Source organism: Lathyrus oleraceus, chromosome 5 (genome assembly GCF_024323335.1).
Source record: "Lathyrus oleraceus cultivar Zhongwan6 chromosome 5, CAAS_Psat_ZW6_1.0, whole genome shotgun sequence".
Taxonomy (NCBI): Eukaryota; Viridiplantae; Streptophyta; class Magnoliopsida; order Fabales; family Fabaceae; genus Lathyrus; species Lathyrus oleraceus.
This window is the reverse complement of record NC_066583.1, coordinates 389,716,519-389,730,673: the sequence shown is the minus strand read 5'-3', so window position 1 is coordinate 389,730,673 and position 14,155 is coordinate 389,716,519. Positions and strand designations below refer to the sequence as shown.

The following is a 14,155-nucleotide window of genomic DNA, read 5'->3' as shown; positions in this document are numbered from 1 at the left end:
GATACACCATTCCATTGGGGTGTTCCAGGAGGAGTAAGTTGGGATAGGATCCCACACTCTTTCAGATGGTCATCAAACTCTAGGCTTAAATACTCACCACCTCGATCTGATCGAAGAGTTTTAATATTCTTACCTAGTTGGTTTTGTACTTCATTCTTGAATTCCTTGAACTTTTCAAAGGACTCTGATTTGTGTTTCATTAAATACACATAACCATATCTACTGAAATCATCAGTGAATGTGATGAAGTACTGAAAACCTCCTTTGGCTGGTATGTTCAGTGGTCCACATACATCAGTATGTATTAGGCCCAAAAGATCATTCGCTCTTTCACCTTTTCCTGTGAATGGAGACTTTGTCATCTTTCCAATTAAACAAGATATGCATGTCTCATATGATTCATAATCAAAAGAGTCCAAGAGTCCATCTTTATGGAGTTTGGAAATGCGTTTCTCATTTATGTGGCCTAATCGAAAATGCCAAAGGTAAGTTGCATTTAACTCGTTAGGTTTCATCCTTTTAGTATTAATGTTATATATAGGCATTTCGAGATCAAGGACATACAGTCCATTGCTCATTTGTGCAGTAGCATAGAATATATCATTCAAATAAATTGAGCAACAATTGTTCTTTATTATTAATGAAAAACCAAACTTGTCCAAACAAGAAATGGAAATAATATTCCTGCTAATTGCAGGTACATAATAACAGTTCTCTAACTGAATTATTAAACCACTAGGTAAAGTTAATATATAAGTTCCTACGGCTAAAGCAACAACCTTTGCTCCATTGCCAACTTGTAGGTCAACTTCACCTTTTGCCAAATCTCTACTTCTTTTTAGCCCCTGCACATTTGTACAAATGTGAGAACCGCATCCAGTATCTAATACCCATGATGCAGAAGTAGATAAATTTATTTCAATAACAAAAATACCTGAAGTTGAAGTCTCTACTCCATTCTTCGTATCTTCCAGGTACTTTGGGCAGTTTCTCTTCCAGTGTTCGGTCTTACCGCAATGGAAGCAGGTGCCTACCTTTGCTATGCCTCCACTAGGCTTCAAAGCAGCAACAGTGGGTCTGGGTTTGGCAACTTCCTTGCCTTTCCCTTTATCACCCTGCTTGGTGGGCCTTTTTTTCTGTCTCTTTCCATTTCCGATCATCAGAATGGACTTCCCTTTTGTCTTCAGATTCTGCTCAGCTGTTCTTAACATGCCTAGCAGTTCAGGAAGAGATTTATCCATATCATTCATATTGAAATTTAGGACAAATTGACTGAATCTATCTGGCAGCGATTGCAAGATCAAATCAGTCGCAAGTTCCTTTCCGAGGGGAAAACCCAACCTTTCAAGGTTTTCCACATACCTAATCATCTTAAGCACATGGGGACTTACATGGGCTCCCTCAGCTAACTTGCTTTGAAAAAGGGCTTTTGAAACTTCAAACCTCTCATGCCTTGCTTGCTCTTGATAGAGCATCTTCAAGTGTTCGATCATATCGAACGCTGCCATGTTCTCATGTTGCTTTTGCAATTCTGAGTTCATGGTAGCTAGCATGAGACAAGCAGTTTCATTGGCATCATCGACATGCTTCTTATAAGCATCTATTTCTGCCTTAGGTGCAGAACTAGGAGGTTCCTCTTCAGGAACAGGTTTCTCCAAGACATACAACTTTTTATCATGTTTGAGGACAATCCTCAGGTTTCGGTGCGAATCCAGGAAATTCGTCCCAGACAATTTTTCCTTGTCAAGGATTGATCGCAAGATGTTGTTAGAGGTGTTTGTTGTCATGGTAATCTACATAAGAATTAATGAAAATATAAGTATCAATAACATATTTAATTAGGCCTTTAATTAAATATGCTCCCACTATTTTACTCAAAACAAATGACCCTCATCATTTGATTCGGAAAATCCCGTTGGAAGATTTTCTAGTGGGTCGAGATCCATATTTCACTTTGTTCTAAGTCCGCGTAGGCGGATTACATAAAACTAGGTTATTTAGGTAGGAACTCCTTCCAATTGTATCTCATACAACTCTCGAAAATTTCAGTTGGGTGAATAACTCCTTATTCCAATCCATCATATGGATCATTCCGAACTCTTGCTTCTAAACATATATAATCTTATTATAATTTATTTAGTTATGTTTGACCCATTGGTTTAGCAATTGGACATTACAATTATCCCATCGCACCTTACTAATATAGAACATGCACCTCACGTAGGCGAAACCTACATTATTCGATACTAGTCTTGATGAGTGCTAAAACTTGGAAAGCATAAACTTAATATTTAATTTGAGGGAATTGTAACTGTTATGATCTCACCGGCTTATTTATCATATAAATCGTCTCTCACATGCATCAACATATATTCACATGCATCAACATACATACACATGCATCAACATACATAATAAAACAGTTATGGCCCCTAGCGCAATTGTTCTCCCAAGCCAATGAGAGAACCTAAGCTAACCTAATAACGATCTAAGCTTCTCCAAGCAAGATCTTCAAGGTTGTCCTCCTTTGATCTTCAAGGTTGTCCTCCTTTGATATTGAAATCTTCTCTTTCTTCATAACATTGTCTTCTTCTCTTCCTTCATAACATTACATTACAGAAGAAACTCGTTTTACATACGAGGGATTGAGATGAGAAAAGAAGTTACATTAAGAGATTAAAAGGAGAGGCACGACACGCAGGTCGTATTAAAAACCCAAAACAAAATGAAGGAAGACTAAGGCCATAACTGATCACCATAAGGCAATAATGATAAACACATTATTATTATTATTATTAATTTTTAATTCCTTTAATTTATTAAAACCAAATTAAATTTCGGCGACCGATCATACTACGCAGAGTTAGCCGGGGGCAGTGCCCCTTGCGGGGTTGGAGGGGCAGTGCCCCTGTCCAAAAAAATTTAATGAACAATTCATTTGAAATGGACATCGTTTTGCATCAACACAACTCTTGCGCAGTCACAAAACAAAAACCCCGAGAATTCTGACTCTGTGAGTGTGACGACCGTCACAAGCATGTTACGACCGTCACAGGCCCATGACGAACATCGCGCGGCCAAAAACAGAAACGCCTAGAATTCTGGATCTATGAATGTGACGACCGTCACAAAGCACGTGACGACCGTCACGTCCATCTTGTTACTATCATCACAAGTCCATGGCGATCGTCACACGACCAAAAACCAGCGCTTTGAAACAGTCATCAGACGTGTTCCAACAAGCCCTCAATTCACAACTCCTTGACGGCACAACCCTTGCGCTGTCACTAACCCTGATACACCAATTTCAGACTGTCAAACACACCTCGATTGTTGATTCAATATGATTGATCAACAGGTCATTGCTTCACCATACTAATGTCGGATTCCGAAGCAAATGACCATTGATCGCTCAAAGGAAAACAACCATTTAGTGTTTGAATGAACGAAACAGAAACAATATATCATATATACCATAATTTGCATTAGGATTACTTATATCATATATAAGTTGATCGGTCTTAATTGTGTAACTCATGGACGATCGATGTATCGCTGCTTCACCATACTAATGTCGGTTCCGAAGCATAGTCAATATCAATCATCCAACTCGTACACTCATGATGCCAAATTTAATTACCCGTTTAATTAATTGATTCATTCTGTCTTTCAATCATATTAATACAAAAAATAAATAGCTATCCAATTCATGGTTTCGTAACCAGGCTCTGATACCACTGTAGGAGAATTGCGATCCAAAACGCAGCGAAATTAAAATTTTCTCCTTTAGAGATCCTTACGAATGGTCATGATCAGTGATAGACTATTTACCTCTTGTGACGATTGAAACCTTTGGTGCAGATCTCTTGTGACGATCAAAACCTTTGATGCAGATCCACGGAGCGATCACGAACGTTGAACGATGACAACGTCTCTACTCAGTCCACACGAACGGATTCCTTTAATCACAGTGCTAGCTGGTACGAATGAAGGCTTTGAGTGAGAGAGAGAGAGAGAGAGAGAGAGAGAGAGAGAGAGAGAGAGAGAGAGAAAACGAAAATAATGCAACCGCAATGAATGCTTCTGCACAAGGGTTCTATTTATAGAACCACTTGTGTGGGCTTCAAGCTAAAAAGCCCACTTAAGTGTATTTTGGCCCATATCTTATAATATGCCCAAAATCACTTAAGCTCATGGTACCTTACCATATTTCGTATTCTACTTAAGTACACCGTACCTTTACGATGTTCTACAATTCACTTAAGGGCACCGTACCTTAAGGTCTTCCTTAGTTACTCTATCTCTCATCAATCCATCCTTTGTGTGTTACCCTGTAGGTTTTCGCGGCATTGGCAATTATATTAAATCATGTATTTAACATAATAAATAGTGAGCGGTATCTAGCAACACATCACTGCTACCCAAGACACGAAAATGTCATGTGATCTGACAATTCCTTCTGTGATAATACTTATGTGTATAATTACCCTTATGCCCTTATGTCTATACTGAACACAAGGCATAGACCGTGTCATCCTTGTCCAGTGCAATATTGGGCCCATAGACATTGATCCTGTTATGCAGGATGGGAAAATTCCATCTAGGTCACTCATGTCCCTCAGCATGCTTCGTGGAGTACCCATAAACTGTCTTTATGGTTATCCAGTTATGGACAACGTTTGATCAGCAATAAAGCACTCGATTCTACATCTAGGGTCCATAGTGGTTTCAGGTCGAAGAGTGGTATACACCATTATCACCATGAGAATAACTTATGACACTTTGCATAACTTTCTATATAGTATTCTCATAGCGGGTCAATCCGGTATAAATATTACTCTTAATATTCATACCTATGTTTAAGACTTGATAACTCCTTATCCATGATCCATGAGATGTGATCATCACTCTATATACATAATAGTCTTAATGCTTTAATGTCATCCCACTTCACAATAAATCTCGACTACGGATACTTTAAGAATAGTGTCCTTATGTTTAATGTGATCTCATGATTAAGTCATACTTGATACATTAAACAGACTAGCTATTCTAGGGACTTTATTAAATAAATGTAATAAAAAAAGCCTTTTATTATTAATAAATAATTCGATACAAGTACCAAAAGTATTGGCCTCTAGGGCTTACACCAACAGTATCCTCCCTTTTCGCTGCCAACATTGTGTCACAAATCAGCTCTCCGAAATACTTAGGTTGTTACTTGTTAGGTAAGGGCTCTTGATTAGTGTTGAACCGAAGTGTCTCCACACGTAGGATTCTTGTAATGTTATGGACATTACACAGGCACAACTATGTTGCATTTACATTTATTTAGTTTTATTTTTAGAGTTACGGTGGCAATGATTATATTTGGGATCACTTGGTCATAAAAGCTTTTATACAATAATATGAAGAAACTACTCTCCCAAAAGCCTAATCTATTGGGTTAAGACTTGTGTTTTTTTAATATTTTGATATGGTGTATTTCCTGTCTGGTATTTTAATTTGATAATATACAGTTTTTTTGTTTGTTTTGATATTTCATAGGTAACATGTCATTTCCTTGCATTTCAAAGACATATTTTTGAAGAATATTTAACATATTGTTGCTGACATTTTTTGTTTTTTTTTCCTTCTTTTGTGCATTGTTGGGCGTGATCAGCAATTCCAGTTCTCTCAATGTAAGTTCCATTTATTCTTTTAGCTGTTATAACTTATAGCCTCATTGCAATTTATGCTCGTGAAGCAGAGTGTACACTTGTGTGAATGCATTTTTAAAGTGGTACTACTATCTATAAAATATTATTAGAACATGCATTTGATGATAATTTTACTAGTTATAGAAAGTAACTGCACTTTGGAAACTTTTTTTACTCCAGATCAAATATTTATTTGATTAATAGTCGACGGCTTTTCAATTTTTTAAAATTTAGAAGTTGAGTTTTCCTTTGTTTCTCTTTAGTCCGCAGATTTCCTGTTCTCTTCATACTTATGGATCTATTATCTCTAGATTGGCTGTGGAAATTGTATTTTTTTTCATGTCATTAGTTGTAATGTAATTATTCTGGCCTTTCTGTTGTAGGTTTTTGACGAAACTTCTTACAGTAGATTTACCTAGACTATTTGTACGGCCAAACAAAACTGTTTTGGACTTCCAGAAGGGAAAAGCTGTTGGTCCTGTCACTGTGGGTCCCGTCGCTGATGGTGTTAAAGATGGAGAAATGCAAGAAGGAAACATGGATTCTGTTGGTGAACTATCTGTCACTCTTGTGGATGCTAGAAAGCTTCCTTATCTTTTTGGTAAATTCTATAGTCTTGTATTCTCTTTTAAGTAGATTTTTGCCTGTTTTTTTTGGATTATTTGTACTCCATTGGGACTTTCTTTGCTATTTAACAGATTTTCTTTTTGAAGTCTATTTTGTAATTTATGTTATGTGAACATGGTTTTTGTTTTATCCCCTATTCAGTATCCACAAAAATTTAGTTACAGAATAATGTGAGTTATGGTTTACTGTCTACCATACTCAATTTTTATTCTGTTTTTTCAGGCAAGACAGATCGTTATGTTATTCTTAGCCTTAGAGATCAAACCATACGCAGCAAAAAGAACAGTCAAACTACTGTCATTGGCCCCCCTGGAATGCCAATTTGGAATCAGGTGTTGTTTTTGGATTTCTTGATTCATCTTTGTTTTTGCTATTTCTATATTTTTATTCATATTAATATGCGCTAGCACTACAGGATTTCCATATGCTTGTTTCCAACCCTAAAAAGCAGAAGTTAAATATCCAAGTAAAGGACGCATTGGGATTTGCATATTTGAGTATAGGTACGGGAGAAGTATGTATTCTGTGCAATGCCTAAAGTATTTGGGTGATGTTTTATTCCTCATTTTCTCTACTTAATAGTTCTGTACTTCATTCACAATCTACTGTTCATAGATAATACGATTAGTTTTTTTCTTTTTTGAACTTGCTGCTTAGCATCTTTTTTGTCATTTGTCAACTGTCCTCCTTCAACGGTAGGCTTTTTCGTATTGAGTTTCAACGTTGGCACTTGAATAAAAAGTGAATAAAGGATTTTATAGTTGATTTTATATTTTCCCGCATGTGCATGTTTTCTTATTTGAAAATGTTTTCAGGTTGATTTGGGATCTCTTCAAGACACGGTACCAACAGACAGAATTGTGGTCTTACAAGGGGGTTGGGGTTTTAGAGGAAAGGGCTCATCTGGGGAGATATTGCTTAGGCTAACATATAAAGCCTATGTTGAAGACGAGGAAGATGACAAGACCGAGGAGGATCTGATTGATATAGATGCTTTAGATGACGAGTTGTCTGATACAGAAGAAGCAAATGTCACTGATCAAAAGGGTGTTAGAGATTCTATGTACCAAACAGATAAAGAATCATTTATGGATGTTTTGGCTGCAATCATTGTTAGCGAAGAATTTCAAGGGATAGTAACATCTGAAGCTGGGTTTACCAAAGGTTCGAAAAATGGCTCAAATACAGCATCTAAAGTATCAAAATCTCCTGTTGCCAATGCAGAATCAACTCCTTCTAGTTCTGATAAATCTGAAGGTTCTGGAGGTACCATACTTTTATAATCTCTAATATAACCTTGTCTAACATGGATATGTATTATGTGAATGTTTGTAAGATTCATAAAGCTTCTCGTATTCACGAAGAAAATAAAAACTTTGAAATGAAGAGTCAGCCTTATTTTGGCTTGCTGTGATTACCGGCATGGCACTACTAATTGCTGTCAATATCAATGGTTCAAGTATCTTCAATCCTTGAGACGGTCTTCGACAATCATCACCTTGGTTCAGCTAAAGTAATTCTTAAGTTTTGTGCTCTTACTTCCATTGGATAGTTCAACTGCTTTATACTTCTTGTGTATGTTCTCCACAAAGTTAATTTTTTTTATCTTGCAGGTTGAGCAGAAGATTTTTAATCAGATCTTTCTTTTAGCTACTAGTATAGTTTAGTATATTCATGAGTACTGCTGTGGAGCAAAGCATCTACTTACGGCGGGTGATTCATGTCTTCTTTTTGTAAGAGCTACAAATTTTAATTCAGCTTAAATATAAATTTATTGTTCGTATATATGCAAATACAACGATATTGTTTTTTACCAGGCAATAATAAAATAGCAGGTTTTTTAACCATTACATTTGTCTGGGACTTCTTTTATAACATTTCCTATACGTGAGAGCTATAGGTATTTAAAGATAAAAAATACAAGACAGACAGAACGATAGTATCTAATCTCACGTCCATGCATTTCTTACACAGTTTAAAAACGATAGTTAAGAAACAACATGTAAGAAAGAGACTCCTCTATAATCAGACAACAATAAAATTAAAGAATGGTGAAGAGTTAAAAATTCTATTAAATCAAACTCGACATTGTGATCGATTTTTACAAGGTGATCTATACAATGATTTGTTTGATTCATAAGAAATAACACTTCAAAAAAAAAAGAAGACAAATGAAAATTTTGAGTTTTCTGAGATATGATCATATAAACCACAACAGAGAAACCTAAACTACTTATCATTCACAAACTGAACTAGTGGAGTTGGATTTCTTGAAAAAATTAGTAGGAGGCATCCATTTAACATTTATTATATGTTACCTTTGCAATGAATGAAGAAAAATATAACAAAATGTTGGTACCTCAAAGATTACTTAAAAAATGCTCATGATTTTGAGAAAAAATGTTGGTTTGCAACAACACATGAATTTAGAGACTTAATTAAACGGTGGTTACTTATTCATGGACCAAATTACTTATTCATTAAAAGTTTAAACAATTTAAAGTTTGGAAATATCAATCCAAACATGCATGAAGTGTATGGAGCTTTTTGTCTTTTCCTGTTTAAAGATCGAGTAAGAGATGATGAAAATGTCTATAACACATGAATAAAGATAGAGTGTATGCATTATTCCTACTTTTCTCAGCAAAACAAAAACAAGATATTTACAAGTTGATATTTATATTTTGAATCTTTGATGAAGCTCTACTCTAAACAGTAGATAAATAATACACTAATAACGAAAATATAATCTTTCATCTCAAGTTCTTCCTAAGACATGCTAGAGATATTATACAAGTGTCCTTTTATATCAGGAATAAAGCCTTTCTCCAACATTTCCAATCTTACTATATCATATGTATTACGGTTTGGATTCAAACCCTTTTCCAACATCTCATTAAGAAGATTAGTTGCAGCCTCTAGCTTGTCAATTTTACAATACCCTTTAATCAAAACATTATAAGTAACAACATTCGGCTGCTTTCGTTCTTTCTCCATTCTCGCCCTCACATTCAACGTTGCCTTAAGATTCCCCTCCATACAATAACCATCCATCAAAGTATTATATGTCACATGATTAGGTTTCAAACCAAGGTTGAACATTTCATTAAGTAACTTTTCTGCATTTCTTGGTTTGCCGATTTTGCACGATCCATCTATCAAGATGTTGTATGTCACAACGTCACCTTTTAAACCATTGTTCTCCATTTCAATTAGATGATCCTTTGCAGCCCGTAAATCCCGTTTTCTGCACAGGCCTCCAATTAAGAAGTTATAAGTTGAAACATTCTGCAAAATCTCTTCGTCTAGCATTGAACTACACAATGCAAACCCTTCCTCCATTATCCCTTCCTTACAGTATGCATCAATCATAGTATTGAATGTTATAGCATTGGGAACCACTCTTGCTCGGTTATATCATCAAAAACCTTTTTTGCTTCCTTCATCATCTTCTTCTTACAAAACCCATTTATAAGAGCATTATAAGTTACAATATTTGGCTTCAAACCCAAACCAACCATCATATCCCACAAATCAACCGCCTCTTCTAGCTTACCGTTATTACATAAACCGTTTATCAGCGAGTTATAAGTAACTGTATTAGGTTTCAATCCCTGCTTTTGCATCTCTTCAAAAGCCTTCTCTGCAGCCAATACATTCTCATCCTTACAAAACCCATCAATAAGAGTATTAAAAGTAACTTCATTCGGGAAAATTTTCTCAGCAACCATTTCATTCATAATAGCTTCAGTTTTGTACATTTTTCCAGCACCGCCCCTCTTGCAATAACCATCAACGAGAGTATTATAAGTAACCACATTCGGAAAAACTCCCCACGCCTTCATATCTTCAAAAACATCCTCTGCCTTGTTCAACTTACCACCTCTACAAAGACCATTAACGAAAACATTAAATGTGTTCAAGTTTGGTCGAATTCTTCTCTTTATCATCTCCTTATACACATACTCCACATCACCAATTCTATTCTCCTTCACCAAAGCACTCAACAATGGATTACACGAAGTCAGCGATAATTTAAATCCGTAATCTTGAGCTCGCTTAAACCCTTCATAAGCAGAATGCATCTCTAAATTTCTAACATACGCAAACACCAACATATCGATTATCAGAACAGTAGCACTGGATCGACCTCCGCCTAACAAAAGGGAGTGAAAAACGGAAGAAACTGTATGTTTCCTGTTTTTAACAAAGCTATCCAGAAAAGACCTAACTTTAGAGTACCTTTTCGAATTCGCTAGAGAATGTAAAAGTTTGGCAGTTGGTTCAAGATCATATGAATATCTAAACTCTTTCTGAGACCAATTAAAGAACCTAAAAACAAGGTCTGAATCAACACTGGAATTAAGTAATTGATCTAGAAATGTTGCAGGTTTGGTTACTCTTAGAAGAGATTTGAGCTCTGACCAGTGCTGTTTACTAAACAGCTCCGAAATCTATGATATGCAGAATCAGTAGATTAACATTTAAGAATGAAATCTGTGTCACCTTGAATACATTGAGAAAGTTTGTGAGTAGTCATTGCTCCTGGTGTTTTTTCCTTGAATCGCGGCGTGATTCAAGGTGGTGCGGGGCTTTTTGCGGCGGTGGCTATCGCGGCCAGAAATCGAGATGGAATCGCATCCTCGTCGGGAGGGGATGGAATAAGGTGAAAGAAAAGGCTGATCGGATTTCAAGTTGTTTCTGGCCGAAGACGATCAAGTCGGATGTCGGAGTCACAAGAAAATGTTTGATGGAGTGAATATAAAATCTGTTCACCTAAATTTTTGTAAACTTAATTCACTTACATTTTTGCACATTAGTTAACTTAATACTATATCGCAAATTAATATTAAATTTCTATATTACAATGAATAATCTTATATAATATTTATCTATAAAAACAACATCTACAAAATAAATAAATAAAACCTTAATTATCCTTTTAAAAGATAGTTTAAATTGTTTGAAATTCGGGATTATTTTGTTCTAAACATCATTTTTCATCAATACAACATTTTAACTCACTTACACATAATTTAAAAACATGTTTAATTTAAAAACAATTTTTCATTTTTTAAAGAATAATCCATTACATTTTGTTTGACAACTCAACGAAACGTTGAAAGTTGAAAAACCATTTTACAATTCCTCGGAAAAGCAAATGTATGTCCTCTATTTAAACACCGACATGTGCTATACCATTCATAGGCAGACGAAAGAATGTGTCGCGGTATGAAAAATTATCATGAGGGTTTGCATGCTCGAGATAATAATATAGTAGTCATCGAATTTTATTTATTCTAAAAAAAAGGAAAATATCGATAAAACTCTTAAAGAAAAAGAAAATGGTCATCGTGACCAAATTCGGATTCAGGAGTCGATTATGCGAGAAGAAAGTATTAACACTTCTCGCACATGTTGTATTGCGGCGTGATTCAAGGTGGTGCGGGGCTTTTTGCGGCGGTGGCTATCGTGGCCAAAAATCGAGATGGAATCGCATCCTCGCCGGGAGGGGATGGAATAAGGTGAAAGAAAAGGCTGAACGGATTTCAAGTTGTTTCTGGCCGAAGACGATCAAGTCGGATGTCGGAGTCACAAGAAAATGTTTGATGGAGTGAATATAAAATTTGTTCACTTCAATTTTTGTAAACTTAATTCACTTACATTTGTGCACATTAGTTAACTTAATACTATAAAAAATGTTTTAAAATTACGTAATAAAGGTCTTTTATAAATTTTATTTTATTTTTTTAAAATATTTTTTTTAATGACCAATTATAAAATTTAAGATAGTATTTGATTGTTTTATTTTAATTATTCATAAATAATTTTTAAAAAACATATATATATATATATAATAAATAATTAAGAATATTATAGATAAAATAATTATTATTATTTAAAATTTAATAATAATAATTAATTTTTTTAAATATATAAAAAATAAAAAAAATACGATTAAAAACAAACTGATGATTTAGTACCAATTTAGGGTATGCATTTGAAAAACAATGTCCAAATATACACATCAATTAAATCATATTTAAACTATAATGATTTGTATAAGAAACATGAACATTTTACAAATTTGAACAAATGACTAACTCATTTAAAAATGAACTAACCTGATTAATCAAGAAAATCACAGTAGTTAGAAATTAAAACACCAGCATTCTTTTTTCCTTTTTCCTTTTTCTGTTGTTCCACACTTCACCTTGTTGACTCATTTACACCAATACTCCTGCAACATAAAACATCACACTCTTACCCATTTTCATTAAACATGTCTAACCGATTTTAAATGAGAGAGAGAGAGAGAGGGATCTAAGGAGGAGGAGGAGGGTTAAGAAATTGGAAAAATGAACAAAATGGAAGCTCCTTGTTTGTTGAAACAAGATCTGAGTAGAGAAAGAAAATGAAAACCTTTTGTTTGTTAAAATAGGAAGAAATCAAAACATTCGATGTGAGAGTAGTGGGCTACCAGTTGGGAGCATGAGCAGGTGTTGGTGATTTCAAGCTTCTAGTTTGTGTTTTCTTTTTACACCGGCAAATAATAGCTTAAATGTGTATTTAAAAAGTGGAGTATATTGTAAAAGGAAGATGAAGAAGGTAAAAAAGAGGAGTATATTAAAAAACCCTAACAGAATAAGTTGGCCCAGCCGGTCAAACATTAAGTTTTGTTTTATTGTTACAGGAATCAAATAGGTTTCACGGGTCTGATTTTAACACAGGCCTAATGAACCTTTGACCTATAACTTTCTAGCTTTTTACTGTTTCCATGTGATCACAACATCAAAAATAAATGTTGTACAATTTCAATTAAAATAATTGGTTTGGAAGTAAGTAAGTACTAATTGTCTTAGATGAGATTTGATCTCTGACCAATGATGTTTACTCAACAGCTCCGAAATCGTTGATATGCAGAATGAGTTGGAGATTGGACCTGTAAGCAGAAATTAGAGAAATAATTTATCAAAAAAACAACACATTAACAACGACTCAGTGAATTAACATTTAATAATGAAATTTGTGTCACCTTGAATACATTGAGAAAGTTTGTGAGTAGTCATTGCTCCTGGTGTTTTTTCCTTGAATCGCGGCGTGATTCAAGGTGGTGCGGGGCTTTTTGCGGCGGTGGCTATCGCAGCCAGAAATCGAGATGGAATCGCATCCTCGCCGGGAGGGGATGGAATAAGGTGAAAGAAAAGGCTTAACGGATTTCAAGCTGTTTCTGGCCGAAGACGATCAAGTCGGATGTCGGAGTCACAAGAAAATGTTTGATGGAGTGAATATAAAATCTGTTCACTTCAATTTTTGTAAACTTAATTCACTTACATTTGTGCACATTAGTTAACTTAATACTATATCGCAAATTAATATTAAATTTCTATATTACAATGAATAATCTAATATAATATTTATCTATAAAAACAACATCTACAAAATAAATAAATAAAACCTTAATTATCCTTTTAAAAGATAGTTTAAATTGTTTGAAATTCGGGATTATTTTGTACTAAACATCATTTTTCATCAATAAACACTTTAACTCACTTACTCATAATTGAAAAACATGTTTAATTTAAAAACAAATTTTCATTTTTTAAAGAATAATCCGTTACATTTTGTTTGACAACTCAACCGAAACGTTGAAAGTTGAAAAACCATTTTACAATTCTTTGGGAAAACAAATGTATGTCCTCTATTTAAACATCGATATGTGCTATCGCGGCCAGAAATCGAGATGGAATCGCATCCTCGCCGGGAGGGGATGGAATAAGGTGAAAGAAAAGGCTGATCGGATTTCAAGCTGTTTCTGGCCGAAGACG

At 34.9% G+C, this 14,155-nt stretch overlaps 2 pseudogenes; one reads left to right on the top strand and one right to left on the bottom strand.

Annotated features, from left to right (window-relative positions):
• Nucleotides 1-8,084, top strand: part of LOC127085013 (calcium-dependent lipid-binding protein-like) — a 128,843-nt pseudogene extending 120,759 nt beyond the window's left edge.
• An 890-nt stretch (nucleotides 8,085-8,974) lies between these two features.
• LOC127080919 (pentatricopeptide repeat-containing protein At1g09820-like) lies at nucleotides 8,975-13,396 on the bottom strand (annotated as a pseudogene).
• Between the last annotated feature and the right edge of the window lie 759 nt (nucleotides 13,397-14,155).